Raw genomic sequence first — 22,163 nt, forward strand, 5'->3', positions numbered from 1 at the left:
AGTCTCTGGATGAGGTCACGCTGACATACCCTGGCTGGGAGAAATTCTCTCTGGACCATCTGCATCCTGTGTGCTGGCATTTACTGAGATTTACCTACGTGAGCAGCATAATCTAGGTCACTGAGTAAGTCTTCCTCTCAATCTCATCTTTAAGCCCTCTTGGCAAGTCGAACAGGACTCTTACACACACACTAAACGCTCAAAGCTATGTTTCTACTTGACTGTAGAATAAGACCCGTATTATCTGCATTGCCAGGCTTATCAGGTTATCAGGAGGCACAAAGGAGACACAGAGCTGGGAGTCCTTGCCAACATAGAAGTTCTCCAAAAGGTATTTTTAGCCCTTGCTGAAGGTCTGTGTAATGCCTCACTTAAGTTGGTTCAATTGGGAATGGGTTTCTGGTTGACTGAATTTGGGGGTTAGTCAAATAAACTTTTTGTTTCAACCTATATTTAAAAGTTTCTAAAATGTTCGTCCACCTTCACTCTTTAGTAACACCATCTAGGAGGCAATTCTTAACCCCCTTGGCTGAGGGTCACAGGGTCAAGGATGAAAGGTTGGAGCTGAACAGAAGGAATATTGTCCCATTAGCAACGATGCTTCATTTCTAACCAATTTCCTCTGCGACAACGTTCCTGAAGACAGCAGCCATGTCTGTCTCGTTCTCAACAGGATCCTTGTACCCAACACAGCAGCTTACCTTAGGAGGTGCACAATATTTTTGTTACATGAAGAAGTTGCCTTTTTTTTTTTTTTTTTTTTTGGTCTTTTGAGGACTGCATCCACAGCACATGGAGGTTCCCAGGGTAGGGGTTGAATTGGAGCTGTAGCTGCCGGCTTAGACCAAAGCCACAGTAACTCGGGATCTGAGCTGGGTCTTTGACCTATACCACAGCTCATGGCAATGCCAGATCCTTGACCCGCTGAGCAAGGCCAGGGATCAAACCCTCATCCTCATGGATACTAGTCAAGTTCATTAACCACTGAGTCACGATGGGAACTCCCCTCAATATTATTCTTGTTTCTACTTCTTTTCCTTGAAATAGGTAACAAGGAATAAGATTGATATTCTAATTGGTTGCAATGATTCGAGGTGTCACCATCTTCACAAAACAATAATTATCTTCAAATGGAAAATCAGAATGTTTTGAGAAGACAACTGGCTTCTCTGTGTACATGGAATTGAAGCATAAATCAAATGAAGAACTTTTTTAATGTAATGTCTATCATGGTGGCAAAGCCCAGAGGCCTTCACTGGCTTGGGGAGAGGCCTCGGGGTGCTATGGGAGTTCTCCCACAGCAGAGGGCAGAAAGGTGAACATCAGAGGGAGGGGTCGGGTTAATAACTAAGATCAGAAAAATTCAGGACAGAAGAGACTCCTAGTGTTGGGGAGATGGCTGGGATCGTCGTGTCGTAAAGTGAGACCCACGAACACAGGAGGTCTCCATGAGGCTCCTTCCTTCTGCAGAAGGGCGCGGGTGCTCACACAGCGCGGGGCGGGGGAAAAAGGCCCTCCCTGTTTACCCCTAACGCGGGGGTGGACCTGTCCCCTGCCCGGGGGTCAGGGCAGGGCGCACATTCTTCTCGGGGGGCCATTGAAACAGGTTGTTCCTGGGAGAAGAGGGAAAGAGGACGGGGTGGCAGGAGGGCGTTTCAGCCGAAACCTGAGAGAAATGGAGTCGCCAAGATTTCCTTCGATAGAAGAGACATTCTGTCCCTTTGCACACTAGGCAGGGAAAATTTTAGACGCCTAGACAAACGTGTCTACATCTTCTCTTATCATACAGTCAAAATAGTAACAGTTGGCTAAAAAATATACACCACCTAAAAAGTTGAAAGTAGGTTTTTTTCAGTGGACAAAACCAAGGACTAAAGCCTGGAGGTAGCATCTGAAGTCACCCTGAGAAAACTGCTCTGAGGAGGCAAGAGGGGAGCTAGGCGTTTTGCAACAAAAAGCAGATCATCGGGACAAAAATTACAGTTGATAACAGAAAACCAGACACCTGAAGTTAAGGAAGGTAATGCTTTTCTATGGAAGGGAAGATGCAAGGCCTGGGCTCACTGCAGTCATTTCTCTCAGGTGCACCTCTGCTCTCTGGGGCCAGTGTCCTGTGTTTTCACAGCCTGAGTGTCCTCAGAGCTCCCTTCCCGAGTGGCTGCTGTCCGAGGGCTGCTAGGAGGCAGGTAGTCTTTGTTTCCTTCCAGAGTTCCCTCAGGGCTCACCGGGTCACCCTCGGAGGGGGCTGCCATCTCTGATGGCTGCGACAGCCTTTGTTTGTTGATATGGCAGGCAACGTTTTATTTCTCATAATGAAATTACACTGACTTTGAAATGACTTGAACCACTCATCACCAATCTAGCCCTGGATGTGATGTGAAGAACGCCCTTCCTTAGCCTCACATTTGCTTAGCTTTCATTTTATTAACAAGGGTTCGGTGTCAAATGGAATGTCGCTGTGCTTCCTAAAGGCTCTGACTCATGGGGAGAGTAGGCAGTGATGAGGATGGTAAGGCTGCGGCCGAGCCTTTGACTCCTGCTCCAAGGAGGATGGAGGCCCCTGTGACCACAGCTCAGGCAGCAATTCAGCCGCTTCTAGAAGGTAGGGTTTCTCAAAGAAATGCTGGTTTGGGGATGAGCCCAGGAAATGAGTTCCAAGTTCTTTGAGCTCAATTTGGAAATCACTCACATCTCATCTCAAAGACAAAGGAGCCCACACACAGGGCTATGGATTATAGGACTTACAAATCCAACCACCATTGAAATGCCTTAACGCTGGCTACATTGGCGGTGTCAGTGATGTCTGCCTGGATAATCCTACATTACCTCGTGGGGCACTGACTACGTTGTGAACAACACTTCAGCCTCCCAAGAACTTTATAAATTAAAGCTCAGCGATGGGAAGTGACTTAAATCATACAGAAAGTGACCAGAGGGAAGATTCAAATGCAGGTCTCCAGGATCCACAACCAGGCAAAAAAAAACACCTGAATTTAATTCATCTAATGATCCCATTGAATCGTCTCCCACATAGCAAACAAATTTCAAGAGGGCAGGGATTTCTGTCTGTGTGTTCACTGGTGTGTCCTTAGTACTTGGGACATAAGACGTTCAATATTGGGGGGGGGAGGAAGAGAGGGAGGGAAGAAGGAAGAAAGGGAGGGAGGGAGGGAGGAAGGATGTCTGGATGGAAGGGAGGAGAGATGGGGGGAGGGAGGAAGGGAAGGCAGGGAGGGATGGAAGGAAGGATGGAGGGAAGGTCACCACACGTGTGACTTTGCTGAAGGGGGAGGCACAGGCAACCAAGCACACATGTTGCAGAAGGCTGCTGCTGGTCTCATGAAGGTCATTGCCCATCACGAGAGCAGACGTCACAATGGCAGACTTTAATGATTTTCTAGATATGAGGAGATGCAAGAATTGGGCTCATAGCATCTTCTCCGGAAAGTAACTAATTATCTGAAAACCTGGTCTGGCAGTTTTCCTGGAGAACAAAACACCTCACTTCTGATCCCCACCCTGAGGGCCGCAGATAAGGATCAGGGTAGAGGCAAGCTTGCCTTGTTTCCAAAGCTGGTGTTTGGCAGCGGGACTGGTTCTGGGGGTCCTCCTCCTTTCTGGAATGAAGAATGCTCTATCAAGTAGTTAGCCTCTTCCATGTGCTGGGAGTTTTAGTTCTTCAGAAGGGCTCGAAGACATGGTTATCTATATTCCTTGAGGGGGAACCAAGCTGCACTCCTGTTTCTAGACGTCTCCTCCCTGGTCTCTGCATCTCCTCCCTTCCCCGATTGGCACCTGTATGAACCTGCCCTTTGGAACTCAGGGAAGTTCAAGGAGGTTGAGTGAAGCCTATTTCCTAAAAAGAAACGGGGGACCTAGAAAGACTTTTGTGTCCAGGAACCCCACAGGGTCCTCTTGTCCACAGAGGAACAGTGATTTCCTGCAGACCCTCCGCCTCCACGCGGGGCCCCTCCTGTCATTACCATCACTCACAGGAATGGCACCTTGGTTAACAATTGATGCACCTACATCCAGGCACCATCATCGCCCAAATCTGTGGTTTACTTTAGGTTTTATTCTTGGTGTTTTATAGTCTATGGTTTCAGACTCACGTGTGATGACAAGTATTCGCCATTCTGGCATCATACAGAGAAGTCCCTCCCTCCCTCTAACTCTTGGCAACACTGATCTTACTGTCTCGATAGTTTTGCCTTTTCCAGAATGTCATGTAATTGGAACCATGTCTCAAGCAGCCTTTTAAGGTTGGCTTTCCTCACCTAGTCATATGCAGTTAAGTTTCCTCCATGTTTTTCATGGTTTCTCAAGTTCCCTTATTGTGGTGCTGAATAGTACTTCATTGTCTGTAAGTACCATCATTTATGTGTCCACTCACCTGCTGAAGGATATCTCGGTGGCTTCCAGGTCTTGGCAATAGTGATTAAAGCTACTATAAACTGCCACGTGCAGATTTTTACACGGACATGAGTTTTCAGCTCCCTTGGGTACACACCTAGGAGCACAGCTGCTGGACTGCGTATGGTAAAAGGGGTTTAGTTTTATAAGACATGTTAAACTGTCTTCCAGACTAGCAGTCCCACTTTGCCTTCCGATGAGCAGTGAGTGAGCATTCCTGTGGCTCCACGTCCTGCACAGCATTTTATGTTGTCAGTCCTGGAGTTCGGCCATGTTGATGGGTATGTTGGCACTCAGTCCTTTGAAAGCTCTCTGAGCATCCTCCCACCTGACTGGATGTGCTCCTTCTCTGCCTGGAACACCCCTCCCTGAACCCGTTCCTGCTCATCTGGCTCAAATGCTCCACTTTCAGGTGCTAGCCTTTGTGTCAGCCTGTGTCCTCTGAGAAGCAGGGATTGCATGTGCAAGAGATTTACCAGGGAAGTGTCTGCAAGGGGAAATGGGGAGGGGGCCAGAGGGGGCTAGGGAACTCAGACCACAAAGAATGTTTGACGCTTTGTCAAGGAAAGAGGGAGGAAAGGAAGCTAGTGGAAAAGTCAGAGACTGCAGTGCTGTTCAAGAAAGTTTGGTAAGGAGTTCCCTGGGGCTCAGCAGGTTAAGGATCCCATGTTGTCACTGCAGCAGATCAGTCACTGCTGTGGCACGGGTTCAATCCCTGGCCCAGGGACTTCCACATGTAATGAGTGTGGACAAAAAAAGGGAAAGTTTGGTAATGCCTTGAGCCCAAATCAGCTATCAGAAGCATCAGTATCTCCTGGAACAGTGTGTCTTAGTGCTCCTTCCCTGCCCAGTTACAAAGAAGCAGAGTTTCAGAGTTAATATGGGGTCAGTTTCAGAGAAGAACGGCTAAGGCATCATCCATTAAAGTCCCGGCACTGGAGATCTAAGAGGGCCACTCTCAGTCTCCACAACCTGCAGAATTTAAATCCAGAAGTTCTGATGATTCACAAGTTAGCCATGAGAAGAGATGACAACAAAACAGAAGAGGCAACAGAGGAGTCAACTTTGGCTGCCAAGGGGCCAAAAGAACAGCGTGATCAAATCCCTAGAGGTGCCCTGAGTCTCAGGTCCTGAAACCTGTCTTGGTCAAAAGTGTGTGTCCTGTCTGCACTTCAGGGATCTGGATCTGTGAGACACTTGCATCCTTTATGGCTGTGTTTGTGCTTTTGTCCATTTATTCACTCATTCAGCCATAGATCTTTATCCAGAATGTCTTACTCCAAATCATCCCCCTGGGTGCTAAGAATTTGCCAGTGAACAAGCAGATGTAATTCTTGTCCTCCTGGAGCTTACAGTCTGATTGGGCAAACAGGTATTAAAACAACTCAACATCTGATGCGCATTATAAAGCAAGAGTGTTGGGTGCTGAGTTCTGAGGCAAGGTCTTGAGCTGGCATGGCATCTTCCTTGGGACCTGCAGGCTATAAGGCTTGAAAAGGTGCCTCCTAGATCTCCAGCGGCAGGGACCTGAATGAATTGACACCCTAGCTGTTTTGCTCTGAAAGCAATACCATTTATTTTTCAGTTTCATCTGCGCCCTGCATACTTGTCCTCAAAGTTTTTACCCTCAACCCACCTACGTGTAAGAAGCAATAAAAGCGTGGCGAAGAATCTGTGCTCCATCCCTGGCTCTGCCTCGTAACGTCTTTGACTTTGGAAACGTTCCTTTCCCTCTGAGTCTGATCCTTCATCCGCAGAAACTTATTATGAGGATGAGCTATAATTCAGGAGACGTGCTGAACATAGTGTCCGGCACATGATAAACACCCAGTAAGTTGTCATTGCCGTTAGCGGAACTGGCATTTTTTTGTTGACTATATTTTTATTTTCACTATTCAGCGAAGGTATGCTCTGGGAACTGCCTCTCTGCCTTATTCCTTGGGTCTCTCCAAAGTCCAAGACACATTCTTCTGTGACTTTTCACACCCGCTGTTCATTCTCCTCTCTGAGGTTTGGAAGGTGAGTGCCAGCTCTGAGCTTGGCAGCTGGACAGCTCAACACAGACCCAGAACGTCATGTGCTTTCCCTGCGGTGCAGCCAGAGAAGCTCTCCACCCCCCGCCTTTCCACCCACGTGTCTACTTGTCAGCGCTGCCCATTTTTTGAGGACAGCGTACTGTGATTCGCATGAAGTGGTCATGTGAACTTTAACCCAAGCAGCACTGGGCGGGGGGGCTGCAAAATATGTCTGTGATCATTTGGTGTGTAGCAGTTATTATCAGGCTGACCTGTTACCATCTACGCCGACTTCATTTGCAGCGACGTCATCTTTTACATCAGGGGTTAGCAGATTTTCTCTCCAGGACCCGAGGGCAACTCTTTCATGATTTGTGGGTTGCACACAATCCTATTTCATATTCCTCTGATTTTTTCTACTGCCCTTTAAAGGTTTTTTAAAAATTCTCAACCTGGGGGCTCTGCAGAAACAGTCTATGGGGAGCTCCCTTCGTGGCTCAGTGGTTAACGAACTTGACGAGAATCCATGAGGATGCGGGTTCAATCCCTGGCCTCGCTCAGGTGGGTAAAGGATCTGGCGTTACCGTGAACTGTGGTGTAGGTCACAGATGTGGCTCAGATCTGGTGTTGCTGTGGCTGTGGTGTGGGCCATCAGCTATAGCTCCAGTTCGACCCCTAGCCTGGGAATTTCCATATGCTGCGGGTACAGCCCTAAAAAGACCAAAAAAAGGAGTCAACCTTGCTTTCAGGTTTTTAGGAAACTGGGCTCTTTCAGAGGTGCCACTGCAAGAGAAGAGGTATTCCATTGAAATATCTTTCAAAATACATTGTGGGTACTGACACAGGCTCACACACATACCGTCTCTGTGCTCCAAGTTCATAAACACATCTGAGCTTTTTCAGCTGGTTTCCATGGGAAGAGAGGTTAAAACAAAATGTATATCCTCATCAAGCACCAGATTTTCTGGCTGATGAAACACTTTGTGGGTTGACTTTGGAGGGTGCTGCTTTTCCATCAAGGTCTGTCCGGCTGCCCCTCCCCCCACCCCCTTCCCCCTTTCCCTCCACCTCTCTCCCTCCTTCTCCATCCCCTCCCCGTCCCCTTGCCTGCTGCCGCCCCCTCCTTCCTCTCCAGGCTCCAGGCCACAAGCGCTCCCCCATTCTCTCCAGCCTGCTGGTCCCTCCCTTCCCTGCCCCCTCCCCCTGCCTCTTTGCTCAGCTCTCACTCTGTGGGCCTCTAAGATGAAGATCCAACATCTGGTTTCCATCTCCCCACACTGTTTAACTGAAGCCCGGCCGACCCAGATTTCCTGTTCATAAATCATTACTCATCTGGAACACATTCAGGACCACTTTGGGTCTGTGTACGCAGCGTGGCTCCTTTTTAGAAGAACAGTGTCCCTTGCCCGTCAATTTGAGTCTGCTGCCATCTTCTAAGTGGCTGAGTTTCTCAATTTTTGTTTTTGAAAGGTAGGCGAAAGGAAAGCTTACTTTGAAAAGGCATTGACACATTGTATCAAAATTCAAGTCTGGTAAAACCTACCAGTCCATTAATGAAAGTCGTGAAAAGTCAGAAGGCCATGCCTAGTACATTGAGAAAACAAAACAAGGTATCTGTGATCCTAAATAAACTCTTCAGAAGTAGAGGCAGTTGATACCTAATCATAGCCATGGGCCAGGTGGCTCTTGAAAAGTTAACCCTCTCACAACAGCCCTACAGAATAGGGACAGTTAACCCCATTTAAAGACATGGAAGCTGAGGCCCAGAAAAGACAAGTACGTTGCCTGCACAAGGAGTAAATGCCAGTCCTGAGAGGAGATTCCAGAACTCTGGCATAGCAGCTGCACTCTAGGAACCTGATTCAACTGCTTCTTAGTCTCTTCAACTGTGAAATTACCCCCATTTCTCAGGTGGGGAAACTGAGGCACAGAGAAGTTAAGTAAACGGAACCATGAGAGCCACTTCCAAATGTTTCCAAATATTGGCTCATTTCTTAGTAATGCTGGTAGGTTTCAGTGCAGGACTGTGTAGGTTTACAGAAAACTTCTGATAAGTCTTTTCATTGTCTGTAGAGTTAAGGTTTAAAAAAAAGAGTTCAGGAGTTCCTGTCGTGGTGCAGTGGAAATGAATCTGACTAGCATCCATGAGGACGCAGGTTCGATCCCTGGCCTCACTCAACGGGACAAGGATATGGCGTTGCTGTGAGCTGCAGTGTAGATCACAGACTCGGCTTGGATCCCTCATTGCAGTGTAGGCCAGTGGCTACAGCTCCAATTCGACTCCTAGTCTGGGAACCTCCATATGTGTGGGTGCAACCCTGAAAAACAAAAAGAAAAAAAAATTTAATTTTAAAAAAATTTAAAAAGCGTTCCATTTCTTTATTTTTCGTAGAAACATGTGATGCCTAGATTGCCTTAACCAATATGTCATAAGAGAAATAAAATGAATGTCAAAATATTTTAACCCCAAAACTGAGCAAGCCAATCAGATATTCCCTCCCCCGCCCCCCATGGTCATAATGTCAATGACGTCAGAGGAATTTAAATAAGAAAATGAAACTGTGAATTAAGGCAAAGGGCACTGAGTCCTGCTCTAGTTCCTGAGTTATATTATTGTGCAATAACCCACATAAGGACTATTCAGTGATCATTCTTGATGTTTATTAAATGCTAAACAGTGCCAGGTGCTGGGGGAGGGGGGAAAGGGTACATTCAATAATTTCTTTCCCTGCAAAGAGTGACATTGCAGGGGCAGACATAAAGACCGTGTGGGATGCTTACCAATGGCAGCACTTTGTAAAGACGTACATTGATTCATTGGCTGTGAGAGACCAGCTAGTCTCTCTCTACCATTTTTCGGGAGATGGGTTAGAGGAGCAGTGGCAGCCAGGAGAAGGCTAGGTTATGCTGCAGGAACCAACAACTCCAAAATCTCAGGCACTTAATCCAACATACATTTCGTTTTTACTCACATTACTTGTCCTATTGAGCACATCAGGGGCCTCTGCTCCACACAGTCATTCAAGGACCCAGACGGAAGCAACCTCCACAATTGTAAGAACCCAGGGCTTCCTCTTCACCATGGAGAGACTGAAGGAAAGAGCTTGGCTTTTTACTATCTCAGTGGCATAGACCACACCCCCACACCCCCTTTTCCTTGGCCAGAACTCATTGTCTGGACCCACCGCCTGCAAGATGGATGGGTACATGTGGGAGCCAGTGAGTCCCCCTGTGTGCTAACAGATAGGAAATAGGTTCAGCAAAAGGGGACTAGCAAGCCTGTTTCCCTAGGCTCATTCTCTCTCCACACCCCTCCGGAGAGATGCGGGGCGGGGGGGGGGGGAGAGATCCTCGTGATTGGAAAGAGGATATCTGGGAAGAGGCAGAGAAGGTCAAGGCACCAGCTGCCCTGGCCCAACCAAATGCATACCTGGAAACATCTGCCTGGAATATTCCCTTGTGACCCCCAGCTCCCTCCCATCCGGTGCTGTCAAGGTTGGCTCACGTCTCCACTTCCTTCAGGGTATCTACACAAATGGCTTCTTTTCTCTTTTTAAAATTGTTTTGTGTTTTGGGGGGTTTTTGCCTTTGGGTTTGTTTATTTGTTTGTTTGTTTGTTTGACCAGACTAAGTCTAATGGCCTTATTAAGTACAAAATTTATTCATAGATGCTCCCCTGTTCACTACACACCCACCCACATACCATCCTTCTAAGAGAAGCAGACCACACCCAGAGGCACACATACACAAACAGACCAGAGGATGCTGTAAGCTCTGGCCCCATGACCTATATTATATTTATTTCTTTATACATGGAACATCATTTTTCTCACTTATTGGCTTAAAATGGAGCTGTAAATTATTCTCATCAGCTCTTTATATTTCTCAAACCACATATTTTACTATATGTTTTATGATCTTCATAAGACCAACCATAGGCTTAGTTTTACTTACACTCTGATATTTATTTTATTTATTTTATTATTATTTTTTTACCGGTGATCTCAATGTAGTTTATTTTTGGGGGGTTGAAGGCTTTTTTTTTTTTTGCTTTTTTCATTTTCAAAAACGTTATTGAAGCAGAGCTGATTTACAATGTTGTGTTAATTTCTGCTATAGGACCGAGTTTTATATATATACACACACACACATGTCCGTTCTTTTTCAGATGCGTTTCCCACATATGTTACCACAGCAGATTGAGTAGAGTTCCCCGTGCTGCACAGCAGAGCCCGCTGACCGTCCGTTCCACACCCCTCAGCGCACATGCGCCAACCCCAAACCTCCAGCCCATCCTCACCCACCCCCTGCCAGTGTTTCCCCTGAGGTAACCATAAGTTGGTTTTCTACGTCCGTGAGTCAGTTTCCATTTTTTAAATAAGTTCATTCGTATCACTTTTATTAGATCCCACGTATCAGTGACATCATTTTTCTTTCTCCGTCTGACTCAGTATCATCATTTCCAGGTCCGTCCACGTTGCCTCAGGTGGCGTCATTTCACTCTTTTTTATGACTGAGTCCTAGTCCCTCGTGTATATGTGAAACAGCTTCTTTTCGGAAAGGCCGTCCGTCAACATCATTTATAACACACGCACGCACACACACGCACGCACGCATGCAGGCACACGCACGCACACTGCTCTCATTTCTCCTCCTCTGCTATATTTTTCTTTCAGGCACTTATCACTGCTGAACATAATATGCATTCATTTGCCGATTGCTGTTGACTATTTAGGGCAGGCAAAACTGATGTTATAATAAATAGGCTCAAAAGTTCAGTGTCTCAACATAAGACGCTTTCGTTTCTTGCTCACATAACAGGCCTGGGAGGTATTCAAGTTGACCATTCAACCCTCCTTCGTGTCGTCCTTCGGGGATCCTAACTCCTTTCATTGTGTGGCTGCACCACCCCCTGAATCCAGAAAACAAGCCAATAAACCATGGGGAGATGGGTGCATGGGAGGTTTCACTGTCCAGGCCTGAAATCGGGACTTAGCGCTTTGGCCCATTTGGCCATATGTCTGTACATGATTTTAAGGGACCTTGAGAAACAGTTTGGGTGTGCGTCCAAAGGAGAGGAGACAGGATGGATTTTTACCAAACAGCTTTCAGTCTCTAGCTAATGTTTTCCCCTAAAATGGAAGCTACTTGAAGACAGCTACTTTGTTCATGTGCGTGTATTCACACACACACATATGTATGTAAATGTGTGTGCGTACATTCACAATGACAAGAACAGTGCCTAGAACATGGTAGACATTTGAAATTTTCCTTTTGTTGTCTTTTCCTTTCTCTCTTTCTGTTTAGGGCTGCCCTTGCGGCCTATGGCAGTTCCCAGGCTAAGGGGTCGAATGGGAACCAGCAATGCCAGATCCGATCTGGATCTGCAACCTACGGTGCAGCTGGCAGCAGTGCCCGATCCCTAAGCCACTGAGCGAGCCCAGGGATCAAACCTGGGTCCTCATGGGCACTCACGGCGTTCTTAACTCGCTGAGCCGCAACAGGAACTCCAGCATATTTATTTTAAACAAAGGGAACCTATAAACATAAGCAGATTTGATTTGAACGTTCCCTGAGGAGGCAGGGCTGCAGTCCAGGGCGTGTTCGAGAGCAAACCCCCAAGTTTCACCCTGTTCATTTCCCCACGCCTACTTCCTGCTGGTCATTAAATTCAGAACTAAGGAGACTCAAAAGCCCCGAAGGTGCCCAAGCATGGGCAGTTTCCTGATGAACAGACATCATGGTCATCCAGATTGTCTGGCCTTAAAAATTCACAAGGGTGTACCCACAAAATAAGCTAGAAAGGAATCTTAGCAATATTTGAAGTACCTAAAGCACTAGGAAAAGTCCAAGCATAGCTCAGAGAGTCTTAAGATTCCTCCATCCCTCTCCAGCATGCCCTCCTATCTTTCCTGATCTTTCCACGCAGCCCAGGAATGGATTAGGCTGATGAGCGGTCCACACCCCCCCACACACACACACACCCACAGGAAAATCCTTTCCTCACTTAAGCCTGGCCCAGAAGGCGCGTAGAACAAGGAGATTGTTCTGACAGGCAGAGGCCGCAGCCACTACTTGGACTTACCAAGCAGTTCAGTCCCTGTTCAGAGCAACGTGTCAACAAAGGGACAAGCAGTACTTTTTCAGACAGGACGAAGGCAGTGCCTGTGGGCCCTTTGACCTCAGACGGTGCTTCCCAACTTCCATCGTGTTTTGTCTCCCCCAGTTCACATCAGATATACAGACATTTAGTGCCCGCGTGGCAGGTTGTGAGGACATGTACCTGCAGCTCGTCAGGCTGTGTGTGGGGAGAAGTGGGTTTGACCAGAGACCTTGCCCTTGGCAGCAGCAGCTCTAGCTCTGTGATTTACCTCTGGATGCTATGAGTATGCATATGTGTGTGCACACTTGCACGCACGCCTGTGTACTAGGCAGCCAAGCAGTGGACTCTAGACTAAACTGCACAACATGCTTAGCCCCACTTTTCTAGAAATTTCCGTTTCCTGTTATCTACACAATCATATTAGAAGTGGGTATGTAGGTCCTTGACCCAAACAGGGCAGCTGGGTCAATGAGTCTTTTCCTAGAAATTGAAATGAGAGAGCCAGTAACCGAGGGGCTGTATCCTAGTGGTGATGTTTTCTGAGGCAGGGGAAGCGAGGGATGTGTTGGGAGGTCCCGTAAGATGGAAAGGATTAAGCAAATCACTGGTACGGCGCTGTGTGACAGCTAATGATGCTGGGGAAAACTCACACATAAAACAGTCTTTCAGAATGTGACGATGGCTGCTGTTTTACTGAAAACACACACTATGTCAAGTAGGCTACTAGGAACTTTACTCGCAAGAATTCTAGGAAGTAGGTATTTTTGTTTGTTGGGGTGCACCTGTGGCATGCAGAAGTTCCCCAGCCAGGGATCGAACGTGCACCACAGTATCAATGCCAGATCCTTAACCCTCCAGGCCACCAGGGAACTCCCAGGAAATAGGTTTTATTATAGCTCTAGTTTACACATTAAAAAAACTGATTCTAAGTGTGTATATGTGTACCTGACTCACTTTGTTGTACAGAAGAAATTATCGCAAACTTGTAAATCAACTATACTGCGATAAAAGTTTAAAAATGGAAAAAATATAAAATAAAGACAATTTAATTTTTAAAATAAAAAATAAACTGGCTCTGAGAAGTCAGGCTAACCCAAATGTGCTAGTTTTCTTTTTCTATTATTCTAGTTGATTTGCAGTGATATGCCAATTTTTGCTGTACAGGAAAGTAACTCAGCCATATATATGTCCCCCCCCCCCCGTTTTGTCTTTTTAGGGCCGTGCCCACAGCATATGGAGGTTCCCAGGCTAGGGGTTGAATCAGAGCTGCAGCTGCCAGCCTACACCACAGCCACAGCCACAGCAGTGCCAGATCTGAGCCACATCTGCCACCTACACCACAGCTCACGGCAACACTGGATCCTTAACCCCCTGAGCGAGGCCAGAGATCGAACCTGCATCCTCATGGATACTAGTCGGATTCGTTTCTGATGCTGCAATGGCAGCTCCTCACCTCATCTTCTGAATCCCTTCATCTGTCAGTGGACACTTAGGTTACTTCCACGTCTTGGCTCTTTGGAATAGCGCTTCTATAGCGGTGCATGTATATTTTGGATTAGAGTTTTGTCCGGATAGATGCCCAGGAGCGGGATTGCAGGCTCATATGGTAGTTCTATATCTAGTTTTCTGAGGAACCTCCATACTGTCCTCCAGAGTGGTTGTGCCAGTTTACATTCCTGCCAGCAGCGTAGGAGGTGCCCTTTTTTCCACCCTCTCCAGAATGTCTTACCAAATGTGCTGGTTTTCCATTGCAGCTATGACAAATACCACAGACACGGTAGCTGAAAACCACACGAATTTATCATTTCACAGTTTGGAAATCAGAAGTCAGAAGTAGATCTTCCCATGTGAAAATCAAGATGTGGCAGGACTGGGTCCTTCCTGGGCGCTCGAGGAGAGACAGTTCTCTTGCCCTTTCCTTCTTCAGAGGCGGCTCGCACTCCTTGGCTCATGGTCTCCTTCCTCTGCCTTCAAAGCTAAGTACACATTCTCTCTCTGACCTTGTTTCCGTTATATCCCCGAGTCTGGTTCTGATCTCCAGCTTCCTCTTCCACTTCTAAAGACCTCTGTGATTATATTGGATCCACCTGGATAATCCAAAAGCATCTCCCTAGCCACTTACAGCAACTTAGTTCCAACTGCAACCGCAGGTCCCCTTTGCCACGGGATGTAACATATTCCCTGGCTGCAGGGGTTAGGACGTGGGTGCTCACCTTTGGGGAGCATCACTCTGTTGGCATCAAGGTTGCACAGCTAACACGCTGCAGAGCTGGCATTCAAATGCAAATTCAACTACAAAACTCCTATGCATAACCATCTCTTCCTGCCCCTTGAATGACTTCTTGGGACTCTTCAAGCCTGCACCCAAAACCTCTTCCTTCTTCAAAGCTCAGCGTGGCTTTCATCTCTGCCGTGGAGCATTTCCTGAGTAAACGCTCCCCGTGAGCATCAAAGCCACGGTCCAACCCACATCTGCAGTCTGCCCTTCCGAGTGTTTGTAGAGTCTGGAAAAACTGGAACCCACACAGCCCACTTCATCGTCAACCATCTACCCATCTGGTTTTAAGCCTTAGGAGTGAAAAAGAACAGGAATAATCTTTATTCTACAGGAAAGCTTTTCACAGATACTCAGGAAGGAACCACTGACCTCTTATTCCCACATCTTCTCTTTGCCAAGTGGGAGAGCTGTGTTTCTTTGAAGCAACCTCACGGGCCAGGGCCTGGCACCACACCCACACTCTAGGCACCAGACACCGCTTACCAATGGGCTCCTTATGGAGCGGCAGTTCCTTTGGTCTGACAAGACCTCCACCTCAATGCCATGTTTCTACCAACTCGTAGATCTCACACCAGCTTCTCAGGGGGCAGACCACAGCGTTTACTCCGATTCAACTGATATTCACATTGATTAAAGTTATTAAGATGTTAGCCACACGCTGCTACAAACTATTATTCCTTCATCTTATATGGGAAGGAGGTAGAAAACAGACCCAAACAGAAGTGTTTCATTCATGCCTCTAGAGTGGGTTTTTACAGATTCAGCCCCCTTCAAGCCAGTTCTCATCACCTTCCCTCCCGTTCCAGGCTATTCATAAGTGTGAAAATAGTGATTTCTGTGTTTCCATCCGTGGCACTTATAAAAATGCTGAGCAGTCTAGAATTGGAGACAGAGAGCAGCAGCACAAAGCCTGGAGACCTCGAGGTGACTGAGTCAACAGTCCCTTTGGACATCATTAGTCAGCTAGTAATTCACCTCATTCCACTAGGCTCCACCCCCTATTTCTCCATAAGCACATCCATAAGGAGGTCACAAGGAGCTAGTCAACTGGCTTGACAAGGAGCAGATGGCTCGCCGTGCTCACCACAGTTCCCAGACAAACGCCTGTGAAAGAGAGACAGGAGAACTGAGTAGTGGCAGCTGTACTGTAGTTATTTTCCCCAGATCTTCCCCTTACTGAAATGCAGCAGGAGGAATGATCTCAAACCAGCCGCCTTACACAAAAGTATAAGTATCTTCCTGAATATTGTGGAAATTATAGCATGAAAGAGCAGAGTCAGAGCCAGGTCTCCCTTCCATGCCTTCGGACAGGTGAGCGTTCTGTCCATGAAACAGATACTGTACCTGCTCTGCCTATCTCCCTGGACCACAGCGAGTGTCAGTTAAGCCAAGAAAATGAACTTGTGCTGTGAAAGCCATGGGCATCGTGCGTGGAAGGGCATCATGACATCATCCAAGAACAACTTTCATGGCCGTGATTCAACATTCTCAACCAGTTCAGGAATACCCTCAGGGTGCAAACCTCAGGAGAGATCTAGTTGCAATATATTCCTTAAAACTGCACCTGCTACCTAGGGACGGTTTGGACGTTAAGAACAATTCATATATTTTATTATATGAATCCTTCTTAACGTCCAAACCGTTCCTAGGCAGCAAGTGCATTTTTAAGGGACGTATTGTAACTAGAACTAATGTGTGTAAAATAAACAAGAAGGATCTACTATATAGCATAGGGAGCTATATTCAATATCTTGTCCTAACCTAGAATGGAAAAGTCTGAAAATACTCAGATATATGTATGTATATGTGCGTGTGTGTGTATATATATAAATCTGAGACACTTTGCTGTACACATGAAATAACTACCACATTGTAAATTAACCATTCTTCAGTTTAAAAAAAGAGAAATACGCATACCTGAAAACTTTAGTAGCACTGACCCCAAGAGAAAGGCAATCTTGCTTTTTTAAAATAGAACAAATTTCATACCTTGCAACCTAATGTGTATTTATGAAGGTGCTTAAGCCATAACCGTGACATCTTTGGGGTGGTTTGTCAAAAGACAAGAGCTAGCCAACCACACTGAAAGGATTCCTTTCGTATATGTGGGGTCACACCTGCTGGTTGGTGTCATTCAGTAACTAAGGCGGTTGAGTTTCCTCCAGTTCTCCTCTGAACACACAGAGGAGCTCACAGAAGATAAAATGTGGTGAAACAAAGATAAGAGACAAAAGACCAGGAGTCTTCATTCATCAAGTGCGTGACCTTGACCCAGCCATTCCAGTCTGAGAACTTCATTTTCTCACCTGTAAAATGGGTTCACTGTCCCGTCTCCACTACCACATCTTCTTTATAGAACAGTTGTGAGGGTTAAGTGAGACAATGTATGTGAAATTGCCAACTCCAAAGCCAGACTAGACCATAGGTTTTTCCATGACTAACCCAGCAACAAAAGTTTTCCTTGAGATGAATCATGGCTAATTCATACAAGACCAGCTTCCTTGGATGACTGAACGTGGCTTTTGATCTCAAGCTTAATGTTCTTTAGGTATCAGCGCTTTCATTCATTATACCACAATCCCCAGCAGATCCCCCTTGGGTTAAAATAAAACTTTATGTAATGTATAAACCCGTCCAAATAAACTGACTTATCTGAACTTGCAATAACAAAATCCCAAACTTAAAAAGCCGTTTACAAGTAGAGGGCAGGGCGCCCATTCATTCTCCACTAAAATATGAAATCACAGAAATGCAAAGCAGCTTCCAGCTTTAACAGGAATATTTATAATACCTTTTGATAACGAAGAAAAACATTGCCTTGTAATAGAAAAGTAAACAGTAAAGAGTTAAAACAAAAATGTATACTGAGTCACGCAGTTTACCGTGAATCTTCCACGTACATGACCTCAATGAACCCCTTTTTCAGATGAGAAAACTGAAGCTTAGAGAGGTCGGGAAACTTCCTCGGTGCTACGCAGACATTCAAGCTGAGATACAGGTCCAACCTGTTCTGCTCCGAAGTCTGTGCCTTTTCTCTCTAACCTCAGACTCCCCTCCAACGTCTTAACTCACCTCTTGCCACTTTCTCCCCTATTACTTGATAAAAGAATGTTCACATATTGAGTCTGGGGAAGTCATTCTGGCTTATACATGAGGGACCTTGACTTTTACGCCACTTCAAGCAGCCTATCAAACATAGATTGCTTTAATAAGGGTGCGTTGGCCAGAAGTAAAGAATGGCCACGTGAAAAACAAAGATTAAATGCTTCCCTTCCCGGGACACCAATGCTGGTGCTCCTTCCATGATAAGAATCCCTTCCCAGGTGCCAAGGCCACACGGATTTGCTTGGTACTTGCTGACTCGACGTTTCTTATTCTTTTTGAAACCTTGAAGGAGTGTATCCGTGACTTGTTTGGGTTTTTTTCATATCCGTTTCCATTGCAGTTCATCACAGGATGTGGAATTTGGTTCCCCATGCTCTACAGCAGGTCCTTGTTGCTTGTCCATCTTCTATGTAATTGTTTGCATCTGCTCATCCTAAACTCTCAGTCGCCCTCCCCCTGCATCCACCCCCGCCCCGCCCGCAACCACAAGTCTCTTCTGATTTTAGCTAAGTTCATTTGTAGCTTATGTTAGATCTCACATGTAAATGATACCATATGGTATTTGTCTTTCTCTGTCTGACTTCACTTAGTATGAGAATCTCTAGGTCCATGCATGTTGCTGCAAATGGCATCATTCCATTGTTTGTGCGGCTAAGTAGTATTCCATGGTGCATGTGTGCATGTGTGTGTGTGTGTTATCCTCTTTATCCACCCAGCTGTTGATGGACATTTAGGCTACTCTCTGAGTTTTTTGATGTCCTTTGTTCTGACAAGATATAAGACTGTGCTGAAAACCATGCTTCTCTGGAGCAGTTTCTCAGTTATCTGAGAGGCCGTCTCCCTGGCTATAGTTCTCAGATGTGCTCAGATAAAACCGTCTTTTTCCTGTTACAGATTGTTTATTGATTATTTTCACCAACATGCTGAGAATGTCCTGATGGATGCTTCCCCTTTTGGGTAGAGTTCTCTGTGCTCAATAGCAAGTCCCCATCAGCCGATTATTCCATATGCCTCAGTGTGCATATGCCAATCCCAAACCCCCAGTCCTTCCCTCTCCCACCCCACAGCCTGTCCCCTTTGGCAACCATGAGTTTTTCCAAGTCTGCGAGTCTGTTTCTGTTCTGCAAGTAAGTTCATCGGTATCATTTTTTTTAGATTCCACATACAAGTGATATCCTATGATGTTTGTCTTTCACTGTCTGACTTCCTCACTTAGTATGACAATCTCTAGGTCCACCCATGTTGCTGCAAATGTCATGATTTCATTCTTTTATATGGCTGAGTAATATTCCATTTTATGTATAGTCCACATCTTCTTTATCCATCCCTCTGTTGATAGACATTTAAGTTTCTTCCATGTCTTGGCTGTTATGAACTGTTACAAGCACAGGCTGAGCAGGTGGTGGCATTGTGAGGGACCATGTGAGCAACCAGCTCATGTCAAGTTTCCGTGTCTGCACACCCTGCTTGCACTGACCTGGATCTTCCACCGAGTGGTGGGGTGATGCTGTGCTCCCCTGCCTCGGTGGCTAGGTGGGCTGGGAAGCATCTGAGTCACGACTGGGAACCCGGAGGCATGGCCACCGTTCACTCCCTGTATGACAGGAGCTGCTTCCTAGGGAGAGTCCTTACGTGGTCGAGGGGAGGTGGGTGCTCCAAACCACTGGAGCTCTGCAGGGCCTCCCTCCACTCCAGGCTTGTCACCAGCTCCTCACAGCTCCCTCACATCCATGCAGAGCTGGGGGCAGGGGGCACCGGCTGTGCTGGATCAAAGAGACACGTGAGGGTCTCCCAGCTGGTACCCAGATGGTAGTGTCGGTCCTAAGAGCAACTCAAAAGCCTTGAAAGAAAATAAGCTCGTAGCAGTAAAAATACATGTAGGTTTACTTTTGAAGGTTCCAAAGTTAATTTTGGAAGAAACGACAGAGTAAGGAAACAACCTAAAATGTTTTTCCACTGAAAAAGGAAAAACGGGGGGTTCCCTGGTGGCCAGGGGTTCAGGATGCAGCAGCGTCATCACCGCCCCGGCTCGGGTTATTGCTGCAGCATGGGTTTGATCCTGGGCACGTCTGCTTGCTGAAGTTTTTTTTTAAAAAAATTTATGTGGGAGAAGTTTAATTTTTTTTAGTTTTTAAAAATAAAAAGGAAAAATGAGGTAGCGTAAACCGAGGTTATGAACAGCCAAAATGATGTGAAAAAGGATTAAAAGATGACATCAAGTTTTCAAATGATTCAAGATGAATAAAATGAAAATAACTTAAGGGCGGATGACGAGGAGTAAAGCTGAAGAGGGCAGAGAGATGGCTGCAAAACAAGACGGCAATTCGAATTCCAGTGCTTTACCCGGCAAAGACGAAGCGGACCCTCCCGACGGGCCCTCGGTCCCTCCGAGGTCCAGCGCGGAGCGGAGACCAGGCCGTATCTTCACACGGGCCTCAGTCAGACGCTTGGCGCCCTGCTGTACTCCGGCCAGGATGTGGACGCTGGAAGCCTCGGCGGTTGAGGCACTTGGCCCTCAGCGGGCCTTTGGCACATGGCCGCACGCGTCCCAAGAGACGGCCTATCTCTCACTGCCGGGCGGCCAGCGACCCCTCGTTCACCCGCCGCCCCAGGCATCCGCATTGAGCAAGAGGGTCTGTCCGTCTGTGAGGGACAGAAAGGAAGGAATCCAAATCCTGGCCCTCGAGACCCTCAGATAATTGGGGGGAAAGTTACACATGAAACTCGCTGAAACCTAACGTCTGTTTTCTTCACCCCATGGACCTGCAGCCCGAGCTTCTCCCAGCCTGTGCGTGTGACTTCGCTTTGGGGCCACGCAAGCTGTGAATGAATGTCCCTTTTTAATAGTTTTACTCAAAATGTATGGGCCACAGGAGGCAATGCATTACATAGAGAGCATCTCAACGAAAAAGTCCCTGCCACACACCTGCTCACCAGGTCTCTTTCCTGGTGCCCGACCCCTGGGAGTGTTCTTGCTGCCAGGGTGAGGGGCACCAAACCCATGTCTGAGGCAGAGATTTGCACCCAGAAAGGTTACTGGGATGTGCTCTGGGGATCAACTGTGCCTTCTCCGGAAATGTCAGAGTCATGCGGATGGAGGGGCCGTAACACCGTCGCTGAAGACGGTGACGAAGAGGCAGGAGGTGACAGCAGTCAAATGGAAAGGAGGCATTTTCATGAGGGCGAGGGCAGAATGGCTCTGGGAGGTAGTGACAGGGAGCAAAAACCGTTCTCTGGCACCTGCACTGATGGGCTTTGAAGAAAACCACCAAAGGACAGAGGCAGATAGCAGTCCCCAGAGAGGAAGGCCAGTTTTCAAGTAAGGAAAATAGAAGGAAAAAAAAATCACTCTGGGGGTTCCCACTGGGGCTCAGCAGGTTAAGAACCCAACATAGTGTCCATGAGGATGCAGTTTTAAGGACTTGCTCCGTGGGTTAAGGATCTGGTGTTGCCATGAGCTGTGGTGTAGGTCACAGACCTGGCTCGGATCTGGCATTGCTGTGGCTGTGGTGTACGCCGGCGGCTACAGCTCTGATTCGGCCCCTAGCCTGGGAACCTCCACACGCCACAGGTGCGGCTTAAAATGAAAAGAAAAGTTCTATGAATGCTTTAAAAAAAAATCACTCTGAAAACTTTATGGAAGCTACCAGGGGAGTTTTCGGATGAAAGCAGTGATCCAGAAGGCTTGGGTTTGGGGAGAGATTTGGACGGAGAGAAGAGGGGAGGACAAAGCCCGGGTGGGAGGGGGGTGGCTAGGACCGCGCACGGAGCTGGAGGTCAGACAGCCTCACAGCAGCCCGTCCAGAGCTTCTACAGCGGGGCTTCTGGGCTGCTTGCGAACCTTACAAGGAACCCAGTTCAATACTCCTAGCCCTGCATGTTTCAACCAAATAAGGGCCTCTTCCAGACCCTACAAAGAAGAAAAGAAACTGAAACCCTGGGGTGTCAGAATCAAGAAAGAGATGCTAGAAGGGGCACCCACGGCCGCTTCTCTCGGGCCCCAAATTAAGGACCTGCTCCTGGTCCAGGCAGGAGGGAACTGGCTGGGCAGGAGGGGGCTGCGGCTGCAACAGACGCCGCGTGACGCCATGTGCTACTCCTGCTGGGCCCCTATTTGCAGAGGCCTCTCTTCTTCCACCTGCAGGCCACTTAGAGCTGGGGTCTGCCACTTAGTTCTTGGGTCCAAGGAGGACCTGAGATGCTGAGAAACCTGAGGTCTCCCTTCAAGACCCTGGGGTTTCCCTGGCAG

The 22,163-nt window shown here is 47.1% G+C and overlaps 1 long non-coding RNA gene and 1 other non-coding gene across 2 annotated transcripts; one reads left to right on the plus strand and one right to left on the minus strand.

Moving 5' to 3' along the window:
- Positions 1-10,372: 10,372 nt before the first annotated feature.
- LOC146396229 (uncharacterized) lies at positions 10,373-17,988 on the minus strand. The gene is made up of 2 exons (XR_014829624.1): positions 17,692-17,988; positions 10,373-15,913 (listed from the first exon to the last, which is right to left on the minus strand). It is a non-coding gene; the product is annotated as an uncharacterized LOC146396229 (long non-coding RNA).
- On the plus strand, positions 16,386-16,455 carry MIR7141 (microRNA mir-7141). Its single transcript, NR_128457.1, has one exon. It is a non-coding gene; the product is annotated as a microRNA mir-7141 (primary transcript).
- Positions 17,989-22,163: the final 4,175 nt, after the last annotated feature.

The sequence above is a fragment of the Sus scrofa genome, chromosome 15, assembly GCF_054392235.1.
Source record: "Sus scrofa isolate SSC_HxYL_T2T_F1_AM1 chromosome 15, Sscrofa_HxYL_maternal_Yorkshire_Landrace_v2.0, whole genome shotgun sequence".
NCBI lineage: Eukaryota > Metazoa > Chordata > Mammalia > Artiodactyla > Suidae > Sus > Sus scrofa.